General features: G+C 37.2%; 1 long non-coding RNA gene across 1 annotated transcript in view; it reads left to right on the top strand.

The window, feature by feature from the left end:
• The first annotated feature begins 360 nt into the window (after positions 1-360).
• The window catches only part of LOC149916861 (uncharacterized), a 43,841-nt gene continuing 16,325 nt past the window's right edge, over positions 361-27,876 (top strand). The window contains exons 1-2 of the long non-coding RNA XR_016468960.1: positions 361-567; positions 26,520-26,588. This is a non-coding gene — a long non-coding RNA (uncharacterized LOC149916861). The remainder of the gene's footprint in view (positions 568-26,519; positions 26,589-27,876) is intronic.

Here is a 27,876-nt window from a genome sequence, read left to right as displayed (position 1 = left end):
GTGACTGCCTCTGGCTCTTTCTAGAACCTGCTAATTTCCAATAAATCTAAAGCTTACTTTGTATTGATATAAAAATGGAATTGCATTTGGAGTGAGTATTAATTTCCACAGATAGAAACTGTCTGTGCCATTTACCTCTATCAGGCTGTAAGATTAAGAGAGACAGACGGACCTTTCAGAGTTCAGCTGAGAGGTCCATTTCAGCAGCAACATTCATACACATCTTGTCTTTTGGCTGCTTTCTCTTCCCCATCTGCTGCCGTGGCAGCCTGCCTGCTCCCTGCTGGCCAGGTCTCTTCCGCAGCGCTATGCTGCCAGGCCCAGAGCCGGCCGGGCAGAGCACGCTGCCTGTCCTGCAGCCTTGCATAGGCTGGATTGCAGCTTTCATGTGTGTCCTCAAACACCATTATACCTGGCTGGTGTTTGCAGGCAGGAAGTGCATGATGGAAGCCTAGGAAGAACTGAAAGCACATACAGTTGGTTGTGTAGTGCCTTGGTCTCAAGGAAAGAGCCTAGATGACATAGAACAGACTGCAGGTCCCAGGCCTCGGGACAACATGCTTCCAGGTAGGCCATGGGCAGCCCTCACCAGAGTCAGCTGTGTTTCCCTGTAGCACTGTGCTGTGTGGTAAGGAACTGGGTCTGTCTGTAAAAAGCGTTGTTGGATGTGTCCTCTCTCCGTGAACAGTGTGCAGTGATGATGTATGTATGTATCTTTACACATGTATATTACAAAGGGAAGAACTGAAAATGAAATTCCTCATAAAAAGGAACTGATATGATGATCAAAGGGCAGGAGCACCTCTCCTATGAAGAAAGATAGAGGGAGCTGGGCTCGTTCAGTATAGAAAAAAAGAGAAGTCTCTGGAGAAACCTCCTTAAGGCCTTCCAGTACTGAAGGGAGCTTATAAACAGGAAGGAGACTGAGTTTTCACATGGTCATACAGTGATAGGACAAGGGGAATGGCTTTAAATTAAAAGACAGAAGATTTAGGTGAGATGTTTGGGAGAAATTATTTACTCAGAACTTGGTGAAGCACTCTGGTAACTGGCTGTCCTGAGAAACTGCGGATCCCCCATCCCTAGAGGTGTTCAAAATCAGATTGGACAGGGCTCTGTGCAGCCTGATCTGGTGGGTGGCAACCAGCCCACAGCGCAGGGGACTAGTACTGGGTAGGCCTTAAGGCTGCTTCCAACCCAGGTCATTCTAAGATTCTAGGATTCATTTCCACCAAGAAAACAGACAAGGAGAAAAATAAGTAAGATGTATGTACCGTCACACACATGCACACATATACATGCTGGTGCTGTCACTTCCTGGATTGCTTACATTAGAAAAATGAAAAATTGTTCATACAGAAACCTGATTTTCAGTTTAATTGTTCTCCCTCATGTTCCACAGGTTATTTATAAATTGTGTTCTGATTGTTACCTGCTAGGCCTAGTTAGCGGTGTGTTATTCTATTCTGCTATATATTCTACTTATTTAAAAGTGTATTCATCTACAGAAATTACTGTGATAGAATCAGAGAACCTTTACCAATATGAAACACCTGTTTATATTTCTCAGTATTTATATTATCAACTTCACAGTATTTGAAAAGTTGCTATGCACTAGCCAGTGTTGGTTTGTTTTTGTTTTTAATAATTTGCAGCTTAACTACCTAACTGCATGGTTTAAAACTTCCCAGACATGTCATTAGCATTAAGGCTTATAGCTTTGCCAAAGTCAGAGATTTCCAAGGTCTCTATGAAAACAAATGAACATTTTCAAGAAAGAGGTCTGTGGTTTGTCTACTGTCTTCAAGAAAGATCAAAAGTCTTATGAAAAATGTCTCGTAGAGAGCTTTGAATGTTTTTTCTATGTTCTTGTCACTTTGTTCATCATTTGTGACTGTGAAACGAACCACTGCAGTAGCAGAGGTGGGCATGTAGCTCTTGAGATTGTTTGGTCAGACACACTCTTCTTTTCTAGCATTCCGTCAACTAATGACTCTGAACTCCACACCATCACAGCTCAGTACAGTTTAAATAACAGTCCCTGTTTCCAAATTAGGTCAAGCTGACATTTAAAAAAAAAAATGTTTCATTCAGAGTAAAATGGTTATTGTTTCCTGGGAAGAGGCTATAATCTTCCTAGATAAAAATTATCCATTCAAGTAATCCTACTTATTTTGTGAAATTGTTAGAGAATGTTTTAAACACAGAAATCAGTCCATAGCATGGCCCATGGTGATTATAAACATTTTACTGTATTTCAAGTATCATCAAAAGTAAAAACTGAGATTTTTGGAAAATTGTGTCATTCTTCCTTATTGGTGTGAAGTGTGAAGTTGCATATGGAAGCAACTTTCTTAAGGGACAAGACAAACATGTGGAGCTGCTGTCTGCAATAATGCATTTGTTCCCAGAACCCAGCTGCCATTTTCAAATGTAACAGCTCTGCAACTCAGGGATTAAATGGAATCAATAGATATTTTAGTGAGAAAACAAAAATGCACACACGCAAGTGCATACACACACAGGCAGACCGGTTGCTCTGGGACTGTCCACCTGTATGATTACAAAGCTGGGAGGATTTGTCCTTCCTTGGGAAACTTGCTGCTAAGCAGTAAGGTATTCTGATGATCAGCAAAAACTTTTTAACAGAGCAAATGTCTCCTAGGGCTTTAGCTTTCCTTCCCTGACAGTTTCTTGCTCTGTTACAGAGGATCACCTATGCATCTCCACTAAAAGATTTGCCTATCCAAGAAAACCTTGCAAGAGCGAAGGGGGAAAAAGTTTTATTATGAGATAGGTAACAAAAAAATTTCATGTGTAGATAAGAAAATTTATTTTACAAAACTGACAACCTTTGTTTGCTCTGAAGCATATATGTAAATTTTCTTAGATATAAATAAATATGCATATATAAATTCAGTTTAAACTTAAACCATGAAATTTTTAATCCTATTTTACTTACATGTTAGGGAAATAGACCTACATTAAGATTTTCCAAATCGTATGTTTGAAGTAAAGTGTTTCACAAATATTAACTAATCTTCAAAACATTGAAAACCGAGGCTGAAATTTTAAGTCAATGTCAGGGCCTGGATTAAGCCTGAAAAGATGATGAGAGCCTTTAGACCAGAGGAATTAGGGAAGTGCTTTAGTGCCTTTTCTCTGTAGGAACAGACGTAACTGAAATAAAGCCTTAGTGCACATATCTAACCTCTCCCCCGATCTGTATTCTCTCTATCCTCTTGAAAGACTGATCTGTTTGGGAAATATTTTAAAAAAGATAAAAAACAAAATCTGACTGAAACTGTCACACTGATTAAGGCTGTGTTTTTCCATTTTAAAGTATTCAGAGTAGAAATACCAATCTCAACCATTTTCCTTTACTTACCACTGTAACTTCATGACTTTGGCTATCTGTTCAATGTGTTCAGCTTAAGCATGTCACTCTGCATTGCTCCTCCTTCTCACTGCTGCCACAGTTGGTCTAATGTTTTAAGGTGATATGGATTGAAGTAGAAGATTCTGTTAATCAAACAGAAAGCAGCACCAAGCAACGGGGAAAGGATGGGGACAAGGTGGAGTTGAGATTATTTCAGGAGGCTGCTTTCTGTAGGGGAACTCCATGACAGAGGCAGGGAGGAGACCATACTTTTCTGAATCTGAGCCTGAAGTCTATGTCATGTGATTCATGTGATTCTCCTTCTATATGTCTCACATCTTCCTTATCTTAACCTCCTTACCTTCACTCTCTTTTGACAAGTGCTCTTTCAGTATCTCTTTTACAGAGGAGTCAGAATTTCCTTTAATGTGAATGAAAACAGTTTAATTTGCATTGTCAAAATATAACACAATTCAAAAATGAATTCTTGTGCTTCCCAACTAACATTCACCTCCTGAGTGTCTTATAATTACATGAAGAGTGAACCCTGGGAAAGGACGAAATTTAATGATGTGAAGGGTGTGGGGCAATGAGCATCAATTTGTAAAATACTACATTTTCTCTCTAGATTTTAACCTTTGGAGAGTACAATGCATGTGTGAAATGTGATTGCAAAAAGAAGAGTGAGTAGAAAAGCCTATTCAGTTAGATTAGAATATCACAGCAGTATTTAAAATTCCTGAAGCACTCTGGAGTTGTGGCTGCAGGATGTTTTCCCCAAAGTACCTAATGTAAACATAAGCCTGTTTATATTTCACTAAGTGTGAATAAACTCAGGCAACACTCAGTGCCAAGAAAATGAAGCACTTTTTTCCTCCATCACAACAATTGATGTAAGCAATCAACTTGCTATGTGTTGTGAATGAGGCCTTCATTCCTCTGTCTCCAATAAGCAATATTAATGTGTAAGTATTTGAGAAGCTTGGAGCAGATAATTTTCTACACAAAATTTCATTTCTCTGTATGCTTGTAGGGGAAACAATGCACAGTGTTGTACAAGTTCAAGACCCTAATGTTGGGATGAAATGTGAGAGCTTTTAATAGTTAATTCTTAATTGTGATTAAGCACAAAGGACCTTTGTGACAGAGGTGGCAGGAGTAGCAGGGATAGGGAAGTGATGGCTTATAGCAAAGAAAATACTTTCAGTTCCCTGTAGAGCTTGGGGTATTTTCTTTCTTTTGGGACACTACAGATACAAGCCAGCCACAAACCCTTAACTGAACTTTTGGTGATGCTGGAGGGAGAAGTTCAGGGAAGGGGCAGACTTTTTCTGATATGTGAGTAGGCAATAGCATCAGGTGAAGCAGGCTTCCCTGGGTTTACAGTGGTTTGTTTTAAATGAGATGTTTACGGGAAACTAAAATATTTAATCTGTAGCCAAGAGCACAGAAGGGAGTGACTTTGTATTTTGTAAAAATAATGAAGCCACAGATCAGCAGCCAAATTTTGAAGAGGATTCTAAATGCTGTTTGGGGAAAAGATTATGGAAAGAATTACCAGTAGTTGTTGTCACCTCCCAAAGTACCACTGCTGAAAGAAAGTACTGAATAGTTTTTTAATCTTTTCTCTTATCCCTTTCTTGTGGGTGAAGTCAAGCAGAATGCAGTTAAAGGCTCTATTTCCACTGAAATCTTCTGTGTTAAATTAGACCTTCTGAATCCAGCCTTTCCCAGCAGACATTCTTTTTTTTTCCCCTTTCTTTCTTTCTTTCTTTCTTTCTTTCTTTCTTTCTTTCTTTCTTTCTTTCTTTCTTTCTTTCTTTCTTTCTTTCTTTCTTTCTTTCTTTCTTTCTTTCTTTCTTTCTTTCTTTCTTTTTACAGTAAGTAATCAGTGTTTAATTACTTGACTTTTACATGGTACAACCTTTGAGACCTTTCTGACTTGCTGAGTATTCAAAGTGTGCTGTTCAGAGTGTTCAACAACTCCAACTGCCTGGTTAACACTTAGAATACAGTAAAGGAAAGTGAAAAGGCACTAGGAGCTTTAACTTGTGCAGCTTCATTATATGTCTTGAAATCAGGTACTGCACCGAAACAGACATGAACTGACAAAGGCCTTTATGATTTTAGCTCTCAGCTAGCTGTGTATGCATACATATTCATGCATACCCACTTTGAGTTTGCATTAGTACTTTGTATTGCTTTCTCTGGCTTTGTGCAAGCAGAAAGCTAGGTTTCAACCTGTGTGGGCTCACATCCACTTCCACCCCCAAATTTGACTATGTGGTTTTGAGTTCAAGCAAACTTAAAATTGCAAAGTTAAATGCCATCAAAACCAATGAGTTTTATCTGGCTTGGTGTCAAAAGTGAGAGAAACTGCACATTTTGCACGCCTTCGGAATATGGCTTCATGGGAACATTTCAAAAACATTAATCATCCTTTCAGGAGACTTCAGGTCTCATGTTTTACATTCACTAACACATACAAATCATAGATCTGGAACACTAGTTCTGATCTCAATTATATTTGACATAATTCTCTTGTCATCAGTTGGATCAAATATGTTTTACGCTAGCTCCTGATCCTAAAAACAGTTTAACAATACCTTTTTAAAATTAAATTTATGCACAAATACTTGCAAGACTGCACTCTCAGTTTCAGGCTATGGATCTTCCATTTTCAGAAGGTAAAACTGTTGTTTTATGTGATCATTTTGCCAGTTGTCTTCTTCTTTTCTCAATTTATTTTTAACTGATTAGAATTTTAAGTAATGCCACAACTTCAACAGAAGTGTGAAACATTGCATTGTTTGACTAATTAAGACTACAAACTTTCCTTTGAACAAAATGTCATATCCCTCAATTATATCTAATGAGGAAAAACATATTTCTTAATAGGCCTCTTGTAAATTAAATAGCTCCTTTCAAAAATAAGAAGTGTCAATTATTTGATAGAGACAAGAGCAAAAATCCTATTGAATTCTATATATTAACAAAAAATTTTTATCAGAGGAAAATTTCATAATCGTAAAAAAAAAAAAAAAATTTGTTTTAGTTTAAAGATGCCTTAAAAGATGTGTTAGTACATAGAAATTTAGACAAGGACAGATTGTCTTAAAACTTTTCTGAACAATAGAAAAAATTAAATTGTTTTATGCCTGCTGTTTTCCAAAGAGAATTTGCAAAGTTTTATTTAGCAAGCTATGGATATCTTAAAATTGTAGAAGAGCTTCATATGCAAATTTTGGAATTATACAAGTCAGCAAGTTCATGAGCAAAAATTTACAAGTGCTAACCAAATGAACTTTGCTTAGGTATGACACAGATACCTCCTATTTTACTGATGTCTGTTTAAACAATCTGTGTATCAATCAGAAAATAAGTAATTGAATTTAGGTTTACATTTCATTTCACATTTGTTTGTCACACCTTAGTGTGGAACAAATTTTGCTTGTCTTCCATTCCTTTTGTACTTTAGGACTTTACAGTAGTTGTATAAATTTATAGCAATTATAGTAATTTGTATTTATACAATAGCTATTTTAAAATCTGATTCTTTAAAATAACGCTTTTAAGCTAGAGTCCTGAGTGTCAGGCTAGAGCATCCATGAAATGCATTCTACTGATGCTGCTACAATGAAAGCTTCTGAGACCAGTCAAAATTCCTTAAAGCTCAAAATAATTTCCTCTCTAATAATGTGGAAACGCTTTCAAGAGTTTCTTCATCTACTGAAGAAATTACTTACTTCTCCTCCTCCTTCTCACCCAGAAGCAGTATCTTGCAGGTTACTTTGCTATCTGCTCATGATGGATAAGAGTAGGAGCAATTTAGCTACTCAAACAAGTCTGATTTGTAGTCTGAAAGAAGAAGTCATTAGCAAAATGCTATTTGGCTAGTGGCAGCTTAAACAGTGATATATGATTTTCACTCATTTTAAGTCATTTCCGCACATTTCTTAGCTCTTATTTAAATGAATCTAGGAAATTTTCCCTGTAAAATCGAGAGATTTGTGCATGCTAAATGGAAGATTATAAAACATTGTTTTTACAGCTGTTTGATCTCTTGTTAGTTAAAGCATTTTTCATTTGCTTTCTGTTCTCTGAATTCTGGTGCACTTCAGACACACACAAATGGAAAAGACTAATGTAGTTTCTCAGTTTAGTCTGGTTTGGACTTCAAAATAACTTTTAAGAATAAACAACTAAGCTAATGACATATACAGTGAAGGCATTAAAATGTATTATGGTCTGCAAAATGCTATATAGTCAGCAAAATACAAGGAACTTCATATCAAAAAAGCTGCAAATCATACCTGTAAAATTTGCTTTACTATAGACAGACACAAAGTTAGTAATAACAGTGTGGTCTTAAAAAGCTAAGGCAGCTATGCTTCCCTGTAGGAGTCTGGAGAAGAAGAGAATGGCAAAGGGAAACCCTTGAAAAATGCACCTTCCCATGAGAAGCAGCTTTGTTTTCTGATGGGAGATTAGTTATAATACCCTGGATGCTCCAGTGGAATGCTTAATAAATAGGAATGAATTCTGCGTGTTAAAAACAAATCTAACAAACAATCAGCATATTTTTTTACGGTCACCCTTTTATAGTCTCTCTCAGAGATTTACAGTCTCTGTAACCGTAAATGGTGTGACTGAGTGATCTCTCAGTGAGAACTGCCATGGTACTGTTGCTTCCCAGCAGGCAGTCCAGTCAGATGATGTAGAGTAGGCGTAGGGAGACAGATCCCATTTGAATGCATGAAAAAAACATGATGCTGAAATTTCATAGCTGTTGTAGAGTATATTCTAGAGGCCTGATCCTCGTTTTTTGTATGCTTGGAGCTTCCATTCAAACATAATGCTGGATTTGTGCAAAACTGCATTCTGTTACTTGTTTGAATTTATCAGCATTTAATTTCTGCCAGCTCCAAAGGCTCTGCAGGGAGCACAGAAATCCCAGGAACCCCACACGGCTGATGACCACACTGCTTTCGGTCCTTTGTCAACTGGGGCTGCTGAGCTGCATGCTCAGCCTCCAGGAGTGGTGGCAGCAGAAGCACTTTTGAGATTTCTTATTGCAGTTTCCTCATCTGTAAATTGGGACTAATAGCACTTCACTATTTTGAGCAGTCCTTAATGTAGAGTTCAGACCTCTCTAATAGATTCCACTCTGAGCCTCAAGTGGTTTTTCCCATGTCTTACAACCTGCTTTGACAAAAGTTACTGACTAGCTTGATAAGGAGCTGGATTAAACTATTTGTTATTTACTTGTATTGTACCCTAGATACTTATCTACCTAAGGTACTTATATCAGCACTCTTACACCTAAGCATTTCCCAGTCTATAATGGAAAATATTTTCTTTATCATATTCCTGGAAACAGTGTTCTTTTCAGCCTATAGATAGGGAACTGAAGCAGAGAGCATATATGTCTTTCCTGCAGTTTTAAGAAGTCTGATGCTGAGGAACAAGCTATCCTCACTGTGCTATGTCAGGCTGCAGCAAGAGTAGTAAATGTAGTGTGGGAGAGACGAGAGTAAGAATGTTTTAACAAAATGTATTATTTTGGCTATTCAACAAAGAAACATAGAATGGGTTAGGTTGGAAAGGATTTTAATTATCTAGTTCCAACCCCCTGTGCCATGGACAGGCTTACTACTACCAAGATCAAACTGCCCAGGGCCCCTTTTGATCTGGCCGTGAACACCTCCAGATATGGAGAATCCACAGTCTCTCTGGTCAAACCTGTTCCGATGCTGCACCATGCTCTGAGTAAAGATTTTCTTCCTAAGATCTATCCTAATCTCCTCTCTTTTAGTTTAAAGACATTCCTCCTTGTCCTATCACTATCTGCCCATGTAAAAAGTTGATATCCTTCTTGCTTCAAAGTTCCCTTCAAGTACTGGAATGATGCAGCGAGGTCTCCTCAGAGACCTCCAGACTGAACAAGCCCAGCTCAATCAGTCTTCCTTTATAACAGAGATGCTCCAGTCCTCAGATCATTTTTGTGGTTCTTCTCTGGACCCATTCCAACAGTTCCACGTTCTTATACTGGCAGCCACAGACCTGGATGCAGTACTCCAGATGGGGTCTTCAGGAGGACAGAGTAGAAGGGACAAACACTTTTCTTTCCTTTTGGCCACGCCTCTTTTGATGCAGCCCAGGACACTGTTGGCAAGCACACACTACTGGCTCATGTCCAGGTTTTTATCCACCAGAACCTCCAGGTTCATCTCAGCAGAGCTGCTCTCAATGAATTCTTCTCCCAGTCTTTACACATAGCTGGGATTACCTTGACCAAGTTCAACACCTTGCACTTGGCCTTGTTGAACCTCATTAGTTTCACATGGGCCCACTTCTCACCTTTGTCTAGGTCCCTCTGAAAGGCATCCACCTTCCTTTGTCCACTAGTGCATGACTACATTATAGAAAGCCATGAGACTGGACACATACAATCTGCTCTTCGTGAAGCCTTGCTGGATGTCACAGATCACCTCCCTGTCTTGCTTTTGCCTTAACATGGCTTCCAGGAGGATCTGTTCCACAGTCTTCCCAGGCACAGATGTGAGACTCACCAGCCTACTTAGGTCTTCCTTTCTCCTTTTCTTGAAAGTGGGAATCACATTTCCCTTTCTCCAGTCACTGGGGACGTACATCCAATTTCATTAATTGCACTGATCAAAAGGGTTGAGGGAAACTCATAAAGGCCAAATTATTATTTTTTTTTTTTTAACCTATGTATTGGTTCATATCGTATCCGTAACTGCATAATTTATACATCTTGAAATGTATGATACATGATAAAATTTAGCATCTTTTTGGAAGTTTTTGTTGCAACCTCTTAAGTTTTCACAATCAAGCAAAGCAATACCTAATTCTTTTGCAATCATGTGTGCTTATGAATTCACATGGATTTATTTCAAGTTCACAAAATGAACTTTATTGTTTCTTAAGACAGAATAAATTTGTCTCAATTAGGAATATTAACTCTACAGTACTGAAAAAAACCCTGTATTTTCTTACCAAAACCAATTGCACTTGAAGAGATAAGTATTTCTATTTTGAAATGTATTCTGATAAAATTGTAAATTATATTGAGAATAAAACCAACTGTTTTGGAGAAATTGGTCACAGTAATTAACAATTAACCAAACATTAATGACTTTTGCTCTGGCTGGTAATTAGTAATTAGCCACTATTAAGTGCCATATGCCATATATTTGGTATGGAAATTAAAGTGACTGACAAAGGAAATTAAAGTGATTGGGGTCAGTGATTGTACTGAACGGAGTGAGTATGGGCCAAGTTGCTGTATATATGTGACACACTGTGGTTTCAAACATGCTTAAATCAAAGGGAGAAAGGATCTGTGGGAAGGGAAGGCTCTTTCCTTGAAAGCAGGAGTGTGTGTGAAGATACTCTCCCAGAGCAAGTAGTGGAGATGCAGTACAAGTATTTGAAAGAAGATGCATGGCCGAGCCTACAAGGTAACAGCAACTGTGAGATTTTTCTAGGGAATTAGCAAATACAGTGGAGAGTCTGGGCAACCTTTAAAGTCACTGAAAGAGTGAAGGATTGGTCCTGTGAGATTAGACTGACAGGGAAAAGATTGGCTTCCTATCTTATTTAGTTTTTCCTCTGTGTCATGTCTGAGTTTTCTTTATCTGAAGTGTTTTCTGTATTCTATCTTATACATTTTATACGTTTGTTGCTTCTTCTTACTGGACTTTTGTCTTATAGCCTAGAAGCTATCCAGGTGTTTCATGCATGCGCTTTAAAGAAAAAGAGCAGGCCAGATCCAGAGCTCTGGCAGGCAAGGGGTTCCACCGTTAAGCTTCTGCACATTGGTTCATCTCTTGTAGCTAAGATGTGAGATAATGTCACATGAGAAGTTTCTCTCTGAAGAACCACAAAAATGGAAACTTTATCCCTGGAAAGGGACAATAAGTTTCTTTGAGAAATAAGACTGCATAGATCAGGAAAATTGAGCACCTGATTTTGGGCAGGGTGGCTGAATATACCTACATGTCTTAAAAGGTGAAGAAAATCTCTTTCTCATTATTAAGAACATTAAATGCAATTCTCTTATAAGTAGAAAAGTTTGAGGGTTTTTTTCAAATGGAAGAAACTGTTATGCACCACAAGCCATTCAGCAGAAATTTGAGTTTTTTCCTGTTAAAAATGGTTTTAAACACAAAGGAATCAAGTTATTCCTTACTGTAAATAGAAAACACAGTGCAAAAACTTGGCAAAGAATAAAACTTATTTTACAACTTTAAACATTAGTATCACAAATCATGTAACGGACACTTATTGTCTGAACTAACAGCAAGTAACTGATCTAAGGAAAAAGGAGTATATCTTTTATGTCATTCATGCCTCTTCATGTTAAATATTCCTTTCTCATTATATTCTGGGAGAGGAAACTGAATTCTATTATATTGCAATATATTCTAGGCAACATCACAGAACAGGACAATTGCAATGTAGTGACAAATGGGCTTTAAATAAATCAGCCCTTCTTTCTAAGACTGTTTAGCAAGATTATAAAAGGAAAACTATTTCCTCAAATGTGTCTGTGCTCCGTTGACAGCATCAAGAAGGAGCAATGATGCTTCTCTAAAGCAATATAACCCATGAGAACAGCAGGTCTTTCTCACAGAGGATTATGTAGTTCCTACTTGTTGCTGAGATAGTCTTGGGCTGCTTAGTGTTTGAGGTGGCAGTGTGTGTAACCCAACTTACTTTGACTGCTATGTGGATTGGTTTTGCGTGAATCACCATTTCCAGTACCGTACTGATACATGGGCTGTATCAAAGGTAAGACAGCTAGATATTTTCAAGAGTATGACCTTGCTATTGGCTCACTTGGCGCATGGAGAGTGCAGGTCAGATGGGCAGCCGACCATATGGGGAAGGAGTTTTCTAAAGAAATGTGTTGGAGAGGAAAGAGAGCTACCTGGATATGCCAGGCCTCATTTGTGTGATGGATATGAGATATACGTGACATTTTTGTTAGAATATCACTCTAAGTAGTCCTGGAGTCAGTATGTTGCTTGTAATCCTGTTTGGAAACATTTGAGCCATATTTCTGGGCAGAATGGTCAACAAAAGTCCTGCTATAATCTTCAGCAATTTGCAGAAATGAAATAGGGGAAGACAAAAAGGGTAAAGGAATAGTCTTATTTCAGATTTTCTGTGTTTTATAGTGAGAACAGAGAGTCTGGAAGTGTCAATTATGTCGCTTCGCACAGTAACTCTAGACAATAGAGTTGATATTTTTACAGTTTAGAGAAAAGGAGCAGAGGAAAAGTTGTTGCAAGCCTCAAAGGAGCAAGGGAACTGATACTGAGATGGAAAGCAAGGGAGATTTCTTGGGCTGATTTCAGTGATAGAGAGAAGGATCCAATGGACCCCTCCAGCCCCACCAAGCTGCATCCCCTGCAGGAGCTCCAGGCAGATCCTACTAATATGTCCATGCTCCTGGGCACAGTGAACTACAGGAGAGTTCAGTCAAAAGTGGGTGATCATTTCCTCTGATATATGAGTATCTCTGTCAAGCAGAAATAACCATGGGGTGATAGAGTTAATTCACATTTCCCAAATTATTGTTTTCTTGCATCTTTCCCATTTGTATAACTTCTTGTTCAATTCTGCTTAATAATCTGTTGGTTTGGGAGTTACTTTCATCTTAATCATGGTGGAATATTAAGAAGGATCATTCATTTTTGAACACAAACATTGGTCACATGTTCTTTTCTAGATGTGGCTTGTTCTGTTACTTAAATTTTGTATAGAAGGACCTGGGGGTCCTAGTGAATATAAAACTTAACATGAGCCAGCAGAGTGCTCTTGCAGCTCAGAAAGCAAATGGTATCCTGGGCTCCATCAGAAGAGGGGTGGACAGTAGGAATAGGGATGTGATTGTCCCTCTCTACTCTGCTCTCATGAGGCCCTATCTGGAATACTGCATCCAGGTCTGGGAGCCCTGGTACAAGAAAGACAGGGAGCTGTTGGAGAGGGTTCAAAGAAGGACCATGAAGATGATTAGAGAGCTGGAGCACCCCTCCCTTACGAAGACAGGCTGAGGAAGCTGGGCTTGTTCAGCCTGGAGAAGAGAAGACTGCGGGGATGATCTCATTGCAGCCTTCCAGTACCTAAAGAGAGCCTACAGACAGGAGGAAGTCAATTCTCTGAAAGGGTAGATAATGGCAGGATCAAGAGAAAACGGTTTTAAGTTGAAGGAGGGAAGATTTAGGTTGGATATCAGGGGGAAGTTCTTTACCAAGAGAGTGGCGAGGTGCTGGAACAGGCTGCCCAGGAGGTTGTAGATACCCCGTCCCTGGAGGTGTTCAAGGCCAAGCTGGATGGGGTCCTGGGCAGCCTGGTCTACGTCAAGGGTTTACAGGCTGCTTTGGCCCAGTTCCGTGACTAGCGGGGCGGAGGGATTTCACAAAATCTGCGCCTCCAGAAAAAGGGAACAGGGCCCCTAAAATAATTAAAAACAGCGGCAACGATCTGAGGAGAAACAAACTAATTTACTAAATATATTATCAGAATGCAAGATAGCACACTATCATAGAATCATAGAATCGCAAGGTTGGAAACGACCTATAAGATCATCTAGTCCAACCGTCTTCACATTAGCACTGCTACCACAAGCTACTAAACCATATCTTGCAGCTCCTCAACCAGATGCCTCTTGAACACTGCCAGGGACAGCGACTCCACCACCTCCATGGGCAGCCATTCCAGTTCCTGACCGCTCTCTGAGAGAAAAAGTTTTTCCTTATGTCTAATCTAAACCTCCTCTGGTACAACTTGTGGCCATTTCCCTGGGTCCTGTTTGTTGCCTGGGAGAAGAGGCCAAACACCTCTTCACCACAGCCTCCCTGCAGGAAGTTGTAGAGTGCAATGAGGTCTCCCCTGAGCCTCCTCTTCTCCGGACTAAACAATCCCAGCTCCCTCAGCCGCTCCTCATAAGACTTGTGCTCCAGACCCCTCACCAGTTTTGTTGCCCTTCTCTGGACATGCTCCAGGGCCTCAATGTCTTTCCTGTAGTGCGGGGCCCAAAACTGAACACAATACTCGAGGTGCAGCCTCACCAGTGCTGAGTATATCACCAGTGCTGAGTACAATATATATATAATACAATATAATTAAAATTGAAGCTAATAAATCAAATATACTGAGAGAGAGAATGTCCCAAAGGTGGATAGGCCTCACCACAATGCTGAGGTGAGATGCGCAGTCCAGTTGAGCAGCAGCGAGACGAAGAAACGCCGACAAAGAAGAGCACATCAGGTGACCTTGCCAGGAATTATATCTCCTCTCTGTGATCCCAAAGTCCCGTGGGGAATGTAGTTCTTCTTTCTTCCGGGCAGGTACCCAGAATGTGAACATTAACAGTTAAGCTCCCAGTGCCCCACATGATGTAATGATGTGGAATACTGATAACCAAAAGTCATAAAACCATGACAGTCTAGTATTAAATGTGTAGGTTTGTGGCCCTACCTGTGACCGAGGGTTGGAGCTTGATGATGCTTGATGTCCCTTCAAACCCAAGCCATTCTATGTACACGATATGTAAAATTATTCCCTCTCTATTGTTTGGCACCGGCCATGGATACTGCATTCTTCCAGTACTAGGGAAACTGTCTTGGGTCTTAGAATTTTTTAATAAAATATGTGACTAGTTACTAATGTAAATCTTCTACTTTAATTATTGATGGGATTTCCATCCTCCTAATATTACACCTGAGGCATCTTTCTCAGTTCTTTTGTATTTATCACTCAGTATAATATACAGAGAGAATACACATTTCTCACTGTCATTTTCCATCTATATGAAATAACATCAAGTGTTGGTCAGCAAGGGAATAGAACCAAAAATGTACAGGCGACTGTTGACAGGTTTTGCTTTCCTTGCAGGAACCTTTGTTTGGTTTATGCTTCAGTATTTAAATGAATTGGGCAGCCACATCATGCAAATATTAATTAGCTTAAAATAATTTTGAGATTATATGAGTCCCAAATTTTACTTTATAAAGAGAAGTATTTTGTCAGTGATTTTACAAGAGTAGACAAGCATGAAATTTATTTTATATATTAACACTAGGTAAGTTTACAGCTTGCTAACATTGGTAGGAAATTTTACTAGATCTGTAATATAGGGCTGTAGGGATTTTCGCTCTTTCAGCTAGGTGAATTTCTTCAGCAATTCAAACCTCCAAAAAGTTTTTAAATAGGTTGTCTGAATTTCTATACTGACTTCCTAATCTAATTCTACACTGCATTCTTTTGCATGTAGCTGTGATATAGAATACATTTTCATATGCATAATATTACAGCATCGTGTAGTTAGATTGGAACCAACTTGGCAAGTTTAGACTCGCTTATAAAAATTTAGACTCAATTATAGAAAGCTTGTTTAGCTCAGTTTAGATTGTAAAAATAGGGAGATGTTCGTCCACTGTTCTGGTATTTGGGCTTGTTTTGAAGCATATGAACTGCTGTCACACATTCAATGGATACTCAAGGGACAGACATGTATTCTGGGACCTGTTTCTACAGTTTAGATGTCTGGTTTCATCCCAACACGTGTAGGTGTGGTTGCTTCAAATTCAAGACAGACTGCATTTTTATTCCAATGTATTTTTACTGTGATATCTTTTGATAATGTCTGCCTTTATCCTCCAGCAATAAAATAAGCAAGCCTAAGTTTAACATGAGATCAAGAAGTACTTGTAGCTTGCTACTACAGTACCTTTGAATATTTGATTATAGCACAGAAGGACTTGTGATGGTACTAGACAGCTTTTAATATAATTGCATAATCTCATATTTTCTTTTGAAAAGATAAAGTAAAATCTCTTTTTTCTGCTTTTCAATGTAAATTAGAGTTTAAAATGATGTGGTTGTCATTTGAATATGCTAATTATGCTATATTATGTTACAGATCATTAGACACGCCTATAAAAATGTGTCTTAAGATATAAGTCTTTTGATTACCTTGTTGAGACTGTATTCCCCAGTAGTTGCTTAGGACTAGTAATTGGCATTCAGAGAGGTAGCAGAATGCACCTGCCTTTCTGACCACTGGTGACCTTCACTATGAATTAACTGCAAAATCCATGTCAGGCAGTTAATTGAATGAAGCTGTGAACTTGTAAGTGGTAATGGTTATGATTAGTGTATAACTTGCCATAACAGTAATGATGTAATCTTGGTCTCAAGAGACTTAGGGTTGAAGTCTTGGGGGTTTTACATGCCAAATTAAAGAAGGGATAAGTGACAAGTGGTTAGCTTGAAAGAGGAAGAGAGGGAAAGGAATCCCTCATCTCTTCTGTCTAAAGACTCTAAAGATAAAGATATTTAATTGGATTTGAGAGGTTGTTGAACTTCTTATTCCCATCAAAGTTCTTCATTTGTCTTTAAGGTAGAGAGAACTGTCAGCACTCCTTTCATCTGGGCTAGGAAAGGTATTTGTCACTTGTAGTAGGATGTGAGAAGTAGCATTAAAATGTCTGAATTTTTCCATTGTTTCACAGAGCCAGGGAACATCCATTGGGCACATGCTGTGCATAGTACTTATGTGTGGACTAGCTTAAATGCTACTTTTTTGTTGGATACTTTCATAGCCATTACAGTAACAAGATTAGTGATGCAAAGCTGCTCATGCTTTCTTTACACTTTCCATTTTGTATACTAGTGACAAATATAAACTGAGCAACCAGAAAAAGACATTTGGTAAGCATGTTGAGGGTACATTTAAACATACTCTGCATGTAGGGAGAAAAAGCTTTTGTAAACTGGATGGATCCTGCTGGGCTCTTAATTTTGGAGCCTACAGATAAGAAGGAAATTGTCTTTTGTAAAATTTGCTTCTGACTCTATGCCCTGTTTATATGCTTATTAGAATGTGACATCTTGCAAATATACTGTACAAGGTATGTTGCTACACCAATAAATAAGAGAAATGAAGCCTTTCATGGCTGTTGTATCAGGCTAGTAACCAGCCTGTTCCCAAGTTGAAAAAGAGCATAAGTTCAGAAGTGCAAAGGATAGCTTTTCAATTTGCTGCCAGTTTAATTTAAGCACAATACTCTCAGTAAGTTTAGCACAACTAAACAATAGTTGTGCTAGTGAATCATGAAACTGCTAAGTGTATCTCAGAAATCCTCATATTTACACTTACATATTAAATATGTAAATTGCACTTAACACATATTATGGATACGAAGGTTAACTAGAGTTTGGAAAGAGTAATAATCTAGCCCTTGAAATGACCAGAGATCTGCATTGCATGAGTTATATAAACCTAACTAGTAATTTAATGCATTGTACTGACAAGAGCGCCTCAATCCATTACATCTGCAATGAAAATATAATAAAATATATATTCTGACGAGGAGGACTAAGGCACAACTTATATGTCTTCTTTGTGTAGTCCATGTGAAACCTGCACCGTGGCTGTGCTAATGTGAACACATCCTGATAGCCCCATGGGTGCCTAATAAAACAGTGTATGCCAAGAAACATGACTAGGCCGCATACCCGTATGCAGATAGATAAGTTGCTCCAAAAGTAATGCCCCCTATTTATTTTCGTGGAAAATGCAACAGATTTTCAACGAGCACAATAATGCTGTTTGATAGAGCAAGTACTCAGCTACAAAACATTATCTGTCAGTGCAGTCACCAAATTTAGCTATGCATTTTTGCCAGTGAGAGCCTGCATGCTGCATTAGTTAATAATTTCACCAGTAGTGGTGACTTGCTGTTGCTACTATGGAAATGCAGCACCCACCACCTCACTGTGTTCACATTCAGTATTTGGTCTCCATAAGTGTTCAACAAGCGCTGTTAAACATCAGTGAGTGCCATTTGTTCCACATGGAAGAATTCAATGATACAACTTTGTTTCAGATGCCATTTTGTAAAACTATCCTCTGCTTCCATCTGACACATGGCAACAAAATGTAATGGGATATAGGTGGGAAGGTTCAATCTGCCTCGATGTGGTGGTCCAACACCATAAATAGGAGGCATTTCTTTTGGAGCATGTCTCATACAGAAATTGAAGACAGTATTAGATAACATGAAGGATCCACTATTAAATCATGTATCAAGCTGCATTACTTTTATTTCTACTTTACTTCTCCAGAGTAAGGAATGTCCTATGCCCTTCTGAAGATGTTAGCTTTTTTGATAATTTGTTTTTCTGTATGTACCATCTAATGATTCAGGCAATTCTGTATAGTATGTAGAGATTTAAAGTTTATCTCCAATTTAACATTCAAACCTAATCCTGTCTTTTTTTTTTTTTTTTTACCCAAACACCTTTCTTGTCCAATGTGTGATCCAAAATATATAAGGTAGTATGTGTGTGAAACAAACAAGATCCTATAAAATATAGATGGATAAAGTTGATACAGGTTTTGTGATAGTAAGAGACCAGGTAGAAGAGAGTCCATTAGCATCTCCTTGGAGGAAAAGGTTTCATGAAGTCTGTATTAAGCATCAGAAAAGCCATAAAGATCTTTAGAGTTCAAACCTGGGAGAATCTTCAGTCAGGACTTTTGTTTTCGTGGACATCCATATCAGCAACTCTATTCAGGCTGCCAAAGCATCATTTTGTTTCAGCATGTGTGAATATCATGTGAGGATTTCAGCACCTTCAGTCCTAGAAGTGTGAAATTCTTACACAGCAGAAGCTGAATATAATAGGAGCTTGGGAATCTGAGTGCTAATCAAGATTGAGGCTAGATGTGCAACAACCAGAGCCAAAAAGATATCTAAAGGAAAATTAATGCCTCAGGCTAAAATTGAATGCTGGAAGAATTTTTCTGGCTTTGTAAAGGATAGAATTCAGATGATATTTCTAATAAGATTGAGGCAGTGTCAACTGTACTGTGCAGTGCATGGGTAATTCAGCATCCAGGAGTCACATCATTTTTGGGCTGTACAATTAGTGCATGTGTATGTTTAAACTTTACTTTTACCCCTCTGAGTCCATGACTTTTGTATGTTCTGTTGAGTCTTTTGGCTTGTCTGCTTTATCAGCAGACAGAGAGCGGTTAGTTAAGTGGTTAATAACTTTTTTCTAATATTTAAAATTTTATATTAGATTTCTACATAACAAATACAAATAGCTGGCCAGTAACCATTAAATGCAGTCGTGACTGCTGGAGAACCTAAATCTCAATACTGATTACATTAATGAAAGATTTTTTGATGCTAATATCTTTGTCTTTAGGACAAATGTCTGTATTTGACAAAGTTAATTTTCCATTAAATATCCTGCTCTGCACTTAACTTTCAAGACACTGCTCTGATTCTGCCAGGCACTGAGCTCACCATGTGAAGTTCTTCTGCTGTTGTCAGCGGTGAGAGCTGAGGGCACTCAGCACCTGGCAGGAACTGGCACTTTGATGGCAAGCAGGGATATTGCAAAGTAGGATTAAAGTGCACTTGCTGACAGAGCTGTTTGAAGAAGCTATCAGAGCACCTGCCCACGCTGTGCCTGACTCTAGACTTTGCTATCATCCCCTCAACCTCATTAGCACCAAATTCATTCTCAAAATTAAATAAATAAGGGGCTGTGACAGTGCTATTTATTTCCTGCAGTATCCCTAAATTATTCCCAAGTAATAAAATATAATGTCTTGCTGTTCTTTCTCACCAAGGCAACTTAAGGAATATAGTTGTTCTAGACACCTTGTCCCAGAACAAAAGGACAGAAGCAGTAAAAATGCTCAAAGTTTCTTTATTTTTCATTAAAGCATGGTTTGCATATTTTCAAATGAAAAAATGAGGCATGAAACAAAGTAAAATTCATGGTTTGGGGGATTTGCTTATTTTCAGTTGTTTTTTTTTTGTTTGTTTGTTTGCTTGCTTGCTTTTGCTTATTTTTTGTTCTGGCCATTATCATATTAAATCAAAATGGGCAAAAGAACAATACATCCTCTATAGTTGGAATTTCTCCCTACCCTTTGGACTTATCTTTGAATAAATAATGTTTTTCTTTGAACTGACAGGTGAATTCAAATTTCTAGAGGCAAAGAACATTGACAAGGTAATTGGTTTTCTATAAAAACTTTCAAGACATAAGAAGAAGCCTTGCCATAATAAATGAAACTATTGGAGGGGTGGGGAGGAAAATAAAAGGATGAGAGAAAGGGGAAAATAGTATTTTGTGGAAGTCATTATTTTTCTGCAATAATGAATCTAGTTCAGGAATACTTCATTAATTTTTAATGAAAAGTTCATGAGCACTTTATTTTTTGTAGGGGGCAGTTGGAATTATCTATACTTTATAGGCAAAAGCAGAAGTGTATTTTGGTCTATTGTATTGGCTATCATTGACCAAAGATGGCAAAAGTGGTTTACCATCCTGAATTAAATTTAACCTTCACTAGGAGCTTTTCCACAATAGCAAGCACTGCATCTTCTCAATCCTAACAAGTCACACATCCATTGTCACAAAATCCTTCCAGCTGACACTTCTATCCCCAGACCTTACTTAAATAAATGGTTTGCTTCTGATATCTGGACATTTTCCCTGTAATCTTGGTACTGTAACAACGAACAGTAACCTTGACAAACCAGAGAAGAATGTAAGAGGAAACCTCCAGACTTGAGAAAATCAAGTTTCTCAAATAAAGTGCATTGATCTACAGTTTACTTTTATGGCACCTACAAAGTCTTGTTTAGAAAGAGTGATCATTCTTTTTCAAGTCATTTATGAAGTTACTCGTGTGTGTGTGTCCACTGGCTGGCTCTGCAACTTCCCCAATACCACTGAATAACTGCTAGAATCAATTTAAATCAAATTACATGCATAAATCTAATTATCTCCTATTGTTTATAGAAGTAAGGCCTGAGGGATTTAACGGATGGAAAGCAAAGTGTGAAGTAAATCTTTGAAGTGGGTAGTTCTGTTCCAATGCCCCTCACTTTTCAGGTGTTCAAAAGTGGAGGAAATCTAAAAATAAAATAATTTTTTTTTAAAAATCATTGTGAATCTCTTACAGTAATTCATTATGTCAGACCCTGATGGCTTCTTTTTGATTTATGCTACAATGCTATTAGAGCTAAAAATAGCTCATTTTTGACTGGAATGTATTTAATACTTGAATTAGAAAAATATCACACTCCTAGTCATCCCCTCCTGTCTCTTTTCATCTCTCCTCCACTAAAAATATTAGGAAATAAAAAAAAGAAATTTTAGTTTTAACTGTTTCATTAATTATTCTTTTAAAGACTAATTCACTACTTTGTCTGTTTTGATCCTTTCACAATGCCATTTTTTGTGTTTTGCTCAGGGTTTTCACTGATGTGTATAATTTCAAATTCTTCAATAATTTAAGAACATCTTGGGGATTGTCTTCTAATGGTGTAAATCAGGAGTAATTCAACTGAAGTTAATTTAAAACAGATGCAGTGGGCATGCAAATCAAATCTTTTTCTCTATCGTATTATCTTTTTAACAAAGTTGTTGTTCTTGCTTTTAACTACATATGTTTATTTCATGTTTTCTCTGTGTTGATTAATTCTCTCTGGATGGCTATGATAAGCTTACTCAAGTCATAACAGGAGCAGAACCTATGAGATCAACTGATAGGAAGTATCTTCTAGTCTTGCTGATGATGGCAAGTCTTTTACCAAAATTTTGTTTGGTGCTAGATGTAACAGTTTTAGACAGAATTGCATTTCTAATTGATAATGCTCAAATAATAAGCTCAGACCTCAGAGTATTAAAAACTTAGGTAGTTTATATACTATTCTCTTGCTTTTCTCTGAAGCTTTGTTTGCCCTAGCACACTGCACCATGAACATTTCCATGAACTTTTCAGTAAGTTACACTGCTTACTATGCTACAGATTTCTTTGTTCCCTACCAACCTTTGAACTTTTTTCTTCCCCAGCAGACTGGTGTGTAGTGCTATAAATTATTTTAGAGAAGAATGCTTGACATAGAACTCTAACATCTGAATCTTAAAAGGAGTATATTGTATTTGCATTATTTCTTTTCTTCCTAGTTTGAGAAGTGAAACTGATACAACAGTATCAGATACAACAAGACAAGACAACAAAGAGATGGTCAGCTGCTTTGGACACTATTTTTGATTTTGGAAGTTCTCTGATATTCACCACACACTCGTCCATGCTTTAAACAAACTTCTATTGTTCTTAAATACTTAGGTAGCTGTTAACAAAAACGAAATAAGTCATTGCTCAAAAAATGTCTGTAATACTTCTAGCAAGGCTTTATCTTTATGACACTAACGATAATCCCTTGTGTAATTAACAGTAGAGTGGTTATGCATGCAGTATGCAGTCCATGACAAGCCTCATAGAAAATACATCAGTATTAGCCACAGGTGAATTCATTTAGAAAGATTAATGACTGCACCTGAATTTTAATGTCTAAAAAGGGATGGAACACTGAATCCTTAATTAAAAAGTTGAATGACTGGTATGGTTTGTTTAACATCGCAAATTTCAACGGGAGATTTTTATATTCAAATGAAGTCTGCAAAGGAAAACTTTCGTTAGAAGGTGGCGAAGTAAGGGTGAAAAGCAAAAATGTTTTATGTGCTTTACTTTATGTAAATCGATACATGGATCAGTAGCTTTGATATGGATCAAATGAAGTATAATTATGGCTCCTCTCTGTTTACAGTGAATATGGGGCAAAGAATTCTTAAGAAATGCAAGGTATTGTTATGCTCCTACCGATAGAATGTTAGATGAGAAGAGAAGTAAAATTGACGAGTGATCTTATTCTTTCCTTAATGAGACAGTTTCCTCTTCATTATTATTTTACAAAGTTTTTAATGAAGAGAAAGTAACCTTGAAAAGCACTGTTACAATGCCATTCCCAGATGATGCTTAACTTACTTAAAAAAAAACAAAAAAAAAAAACCAAAAAAACAAACCTATGCTTTCAATTAGTAAGTTAGTTAAAAGTAATTCAGAGAACAACCATTATCAATGCTAACAGTGTCTTTCCAGAAATTCTTACATTTTAATATTTAATAAGAAGAGCAACCAGATATTGAGAGGAATAAATAATTGAAGTAGAATTCTCATACCTGTTCAGAAATGCTAACATAAGAAACATCTGAATGTACTGTTGCTGCACTGCTTAATATATATTTTTAAAAACCCTTTGCTGACTGCTTTCAGTTAGTCTTAATCATAGGAAATGTATTCTAAAAACTGGAGCCTTGGTAGAGCTTATTTGAACAGCAAAATGGATCAGTGTTTTCAAAAGCAAGACTGAGACGTTAATCTACTGACCTGCACCCATACTGAAGGTCAGTTGTTTTGCTGTCTTCCTCCTAACAAATGAGAATCACCCAAACTTTATTTTTAATGAGACATTTCTCTTCTAGTGCAGCATGAGACTCTAGGAAAACAAGGTCTCGGGTAGAAACAAGGAACCTAGCTCAATCCAAGACTGTCTTTTTAGTAACCTAATTATTTTCCTCATTGCTCCACTTTTATCCACTCAGAAAAGAACAGAGAGCAAAAATTTTGAGATCAGAGAGCTACAATAAACAGGAAATCCAAAGTCAAGGAAGAGGTGTCCATGATTTGTCCTGGGAAGCACCTGAGACTACTGCTCATAGCCATAGTAGAACGGATTGTGATGCTCTATAGCTGTAGCTTGGTGCCTGCTGTGCCGCCTTTACTGCCAAGCAGATGCAATGCCTTTATTCTTGGCCAGTTTCCAAGGAAATTTATTTTAAATGAAATGGCACTTTTTGTTAATTAAAAAAAAAAAAAACTTTCGTGTAAAGGAAAGGAAAGCTTTTATTTGGAAAGTTGTGAGGTGTGTGTTTGTGTGCATGTATAAACACTCGTTCAGTTGCTACCATAAATTACCAACAATATTTGCCAGAACACAGAAGATGAAGATTTTTATTTTTTAAGCCTCTGGTTTTCAGGTATGTCAACAGCTTTATTGCCCATCTGAAGAGGACTAGGTATAATGAACTGCTAACATACTCAGTTTAGCTTCAGCCTGTTTATTACTCCATATTTTTAGAGTCTCGATTGAAGAACAAAAACTGGCATATGAATTGCAAATATTTTTGCTACTCATAGTTTAATTTCTTGAAACTAAACACTGACATCAGAGGATAAAAATAAATCTGGAAAGAGATGTTAATACTTTAGTACCCTCATCTTGATGAACTCAATCCAGTCAGTAAAAGTCAGTCACAGGATGCAACTTTGAGAAGGTTAAAGCAATGAGTTAGTTAATACCAGTTAAAATCAGTTGCAAAACGTGTTATTAAATCTGTGAAAAGGAAATGTTAATTTACAGAACAGGTTAATTCCTCTGCTCTCCAAAATAGTTTGCATAAAATATGAGGTGACCTGAGCAAGCCTCAAAAAGTGCAGCATTGTATTCAGAGTAAATGCTTACCAAATATTGCCATCTATTTGTGACTTGATCCCAAATTAATAATTGCTATTTACTTCAGTGGACTTCTGACCATTATAGTCTAAGTAAATAAAGTTAATACCACCTTCTTACCAGCTAATGTTTATTAACAGCTTCCAAACTTTAGCTTTTCATTATTGAAGAGGGTGAAAATTGCTGGAGATTGCATTAGAACAATAACTTGTATCAATCACAGCCCATTCTTTCTTTCTCTGGTAATGACTCTGTAAGTCAAAATTTTTGCTGGGTAATAAACTGAGCAAAATGTGAGTTGATATGGAACTAAAAGAATGCAATATGAAAACTAAAAAAAAAGCAATTTCCAAGTTTTTGTTTGTTTTTAAGTAAGAATTTTGTTATTTTTTGTTCATACAAATTTTCCATTGTCATTCTGGGGATTTCAAATGCTCAGGAATAATCAAGTCACTGGTAAGCATTTACAGTGCAGGTTTGCCAAAGGTCCCAGTTGATCATTATGAACTCAGTGCAGATGCATATTTTAGGACATGGTGATGCACAAACATGCCGCCTTACCTCTGATTCTCCTGTGGAAATTTCCCTTAGCAGTAATCCTTCCTATTGCCACTGTTTTTACTCAGCACACCATATTTTTAAACTAAAAATGTTTTTTGATTAGCATTCAGTTTACTAGATGAATAATTTCAAATTGCCACAGTTTTGTAAAATAATTTCTTCTGTGGATGTTGCATAACTATAACCTGAAATGATAGATTAAGAAAGAAACCGTTTTATGCAGCTTATGCCAAGTCTAGCAATCTAAGGAATTTTGGACAGTTGATAGCCTGAAAGGAGTGGTGTGTACACTTTCCAGTGCAAACTACAAGACTTCAGGTACACTGTACATCCCTACATCTGCCGTAATCTTAGCTTATTACTCTGGAAGCCTGACATATGCAGTGCATTAGTGGATCAGATCTGAGCCACTTTCTTTACTAAAAGGAGGAATATAATGATTTTCACCAGAAATTGATCTCAGTAGTGTATTTTTGCATTATCAAGTACAGTGCAAACTTTTAATGCAATTTAAAGTTATTGCTACAATTGTTGTATCTAAATGGTGTATCTGAAACAGTCATATTTCTTGAGGTAGATGCTTGAACAATATATAGCCTTATGAAGAGAAGTCCCAGCTAAAAGCTATTTGAAAACAGTGTAGCTCACAGGGAAGCCTGAGATAAGCTGATTCTCCTTTCATTACTTCTTAACCATCCATTAAAAGCTAAGCTCTCTATTCTGCCCTGCATGCACCCCGTGGATCCTGGAGGTGTGTGGGATGTGAATGAAAGCACTACCCAAAACTGTCATTACAACTACAATTTGACATTCATCTTCAAGAATCTAGTGCCTAAAGAAAATATAAAGTAGAGGAAAAGAAGGGCTTACTTGGGAAACTGGGAAAGGAAGAATATGTGGCCCACTGAGCATATTAGTGTACTTTAATTTCTGAAATGTTTGGGAGAAAAAAAAAAGTGCACAGGTGAAAGCAGTCTTTCTGCAACTTTAACTTGATCACCATCCGTTATCACTGACCTTGGCAATACTGTGAGAATCCTATATTCACATAGATAAACTCTTCTCTGCAACTTCACCAACATATTAGGGATAAATAGGCTTTACTTCAGCAACTGGCATGTGTGATTCATATCTGTCTATTTTTCATTCAGGATCCTCTTTCCACCTCACTTTGGACAGTGATTGCTTCCCCTCCATTTCTCCTGCTGTGTGCTACATAAGTAAGTTTTCAAGAGATGGGTTTATTCAGGAGAGAAAGCTGACTGTCAGTAATAGCCAAGAGAGAGCAGGCTTATGTTATCCCAATTAGTCATAAAGAACTAAGAAGAAAAATATGAAAAGTACAGGACTTACTTAAGATGGAAAAAAAACAGTTTATTTTGGACTAAACTGTGCAGAAGATACTAATTATCTTTTACATATTGATCTCTACCTGATAACTTCTGGGAAAAAAAAAAAAGAAATCTATATGATCGTTATAAAACTGTGCTTTCTAACACCTCTTACCAAATGTATATTTCACTTTGGAAATCTAAACTTAAATTCTGCTATTGATTTCTTTATTACTGTGGAAAAAGTGAGAAAAATATCTTTGTGTATGTATAAAAATTAAAAAAAAAAAAAAAAAAAAGCTGATTATTGTTAAGGATAAGTAGCAGTGACTAGCACATTGGCATCATACTAAAGACCATCTAGGATCATCCTTGTGCCAGATTGTTCATACACTCTGTATCAGAAGAGCACATAGCTACGTATTACTGAAAAATAAATTATTCTTATAAAGGGTGAGATTGAAGTAAGCACTTGCAGAATGAAAATGCAATTTTTCAAAGATAAGTTACTCTTTCAGACCATATACTTTAAGAAATGTTTAGGGTTTTCTTTTTTAAGAACTGTTGCAGATTTAATATTTCTTCTATAATACGTAATAATATAATAAAAGAACAAGTAGTGCACTTAATACTAAGCCATTTATCATATTGGTGCAATGTCTATTCTGTATCTTTTGTGTACCATTAAAAATCATTGCCATTTTAGTAGAAAGTGAGCATTATAGAAAATAAAGAACAACATTATGGCACAAGAAAAATTTAGGGCATTATTTCATTATTTCTTCTATATGTGTATGTTCTAATTTCAAACATTAAAATAATTTCTTCACCAGAACAGGCTGCTGCACAATCATATGTTTTATATATCAGACAAAGCTGGAGGTTCATGGTTTTCACATTTAGGATTAATACTGTGGGATCAGGCAGCTGAAGAGTTTGATTAACAACAACGCTTTTGTTTATATGGTGTTAAGGTGAAGCAGCCCAGTAACAACTGTATAATTTCTTGCCTTTTCAGCTGTCCACACTTGTGCAATAAGCTCAATATTCTGTCAGGTTTCATCATATGTCCTCTTTATTATTGCATAGTGTGAACCTGTATAGTTGTAGATTAGACTTTATGAATTAAAAAATAATATTTAATTCCTCATCACAGAAAAGATGCAGTGGTTACGAT

Source organism: Phasianus colchicus, chromosome 9, assembly GCF_987193195.1.
Source record: "Phasianus colchicus chromosome 9, bPhaCol1.hap1.1, whole genome shotgun sequence".
Lineage (NCBI taxonomy): Eukaryota > Metazoa > Chordata > Aves > Galliformes > Phasianidae > Phasianus > Phasianus colchicus.
Note: the sequence above shows the minus strand (reverse complement) of the source record. Positions and strands in the feature narration are given on the sequence as shown.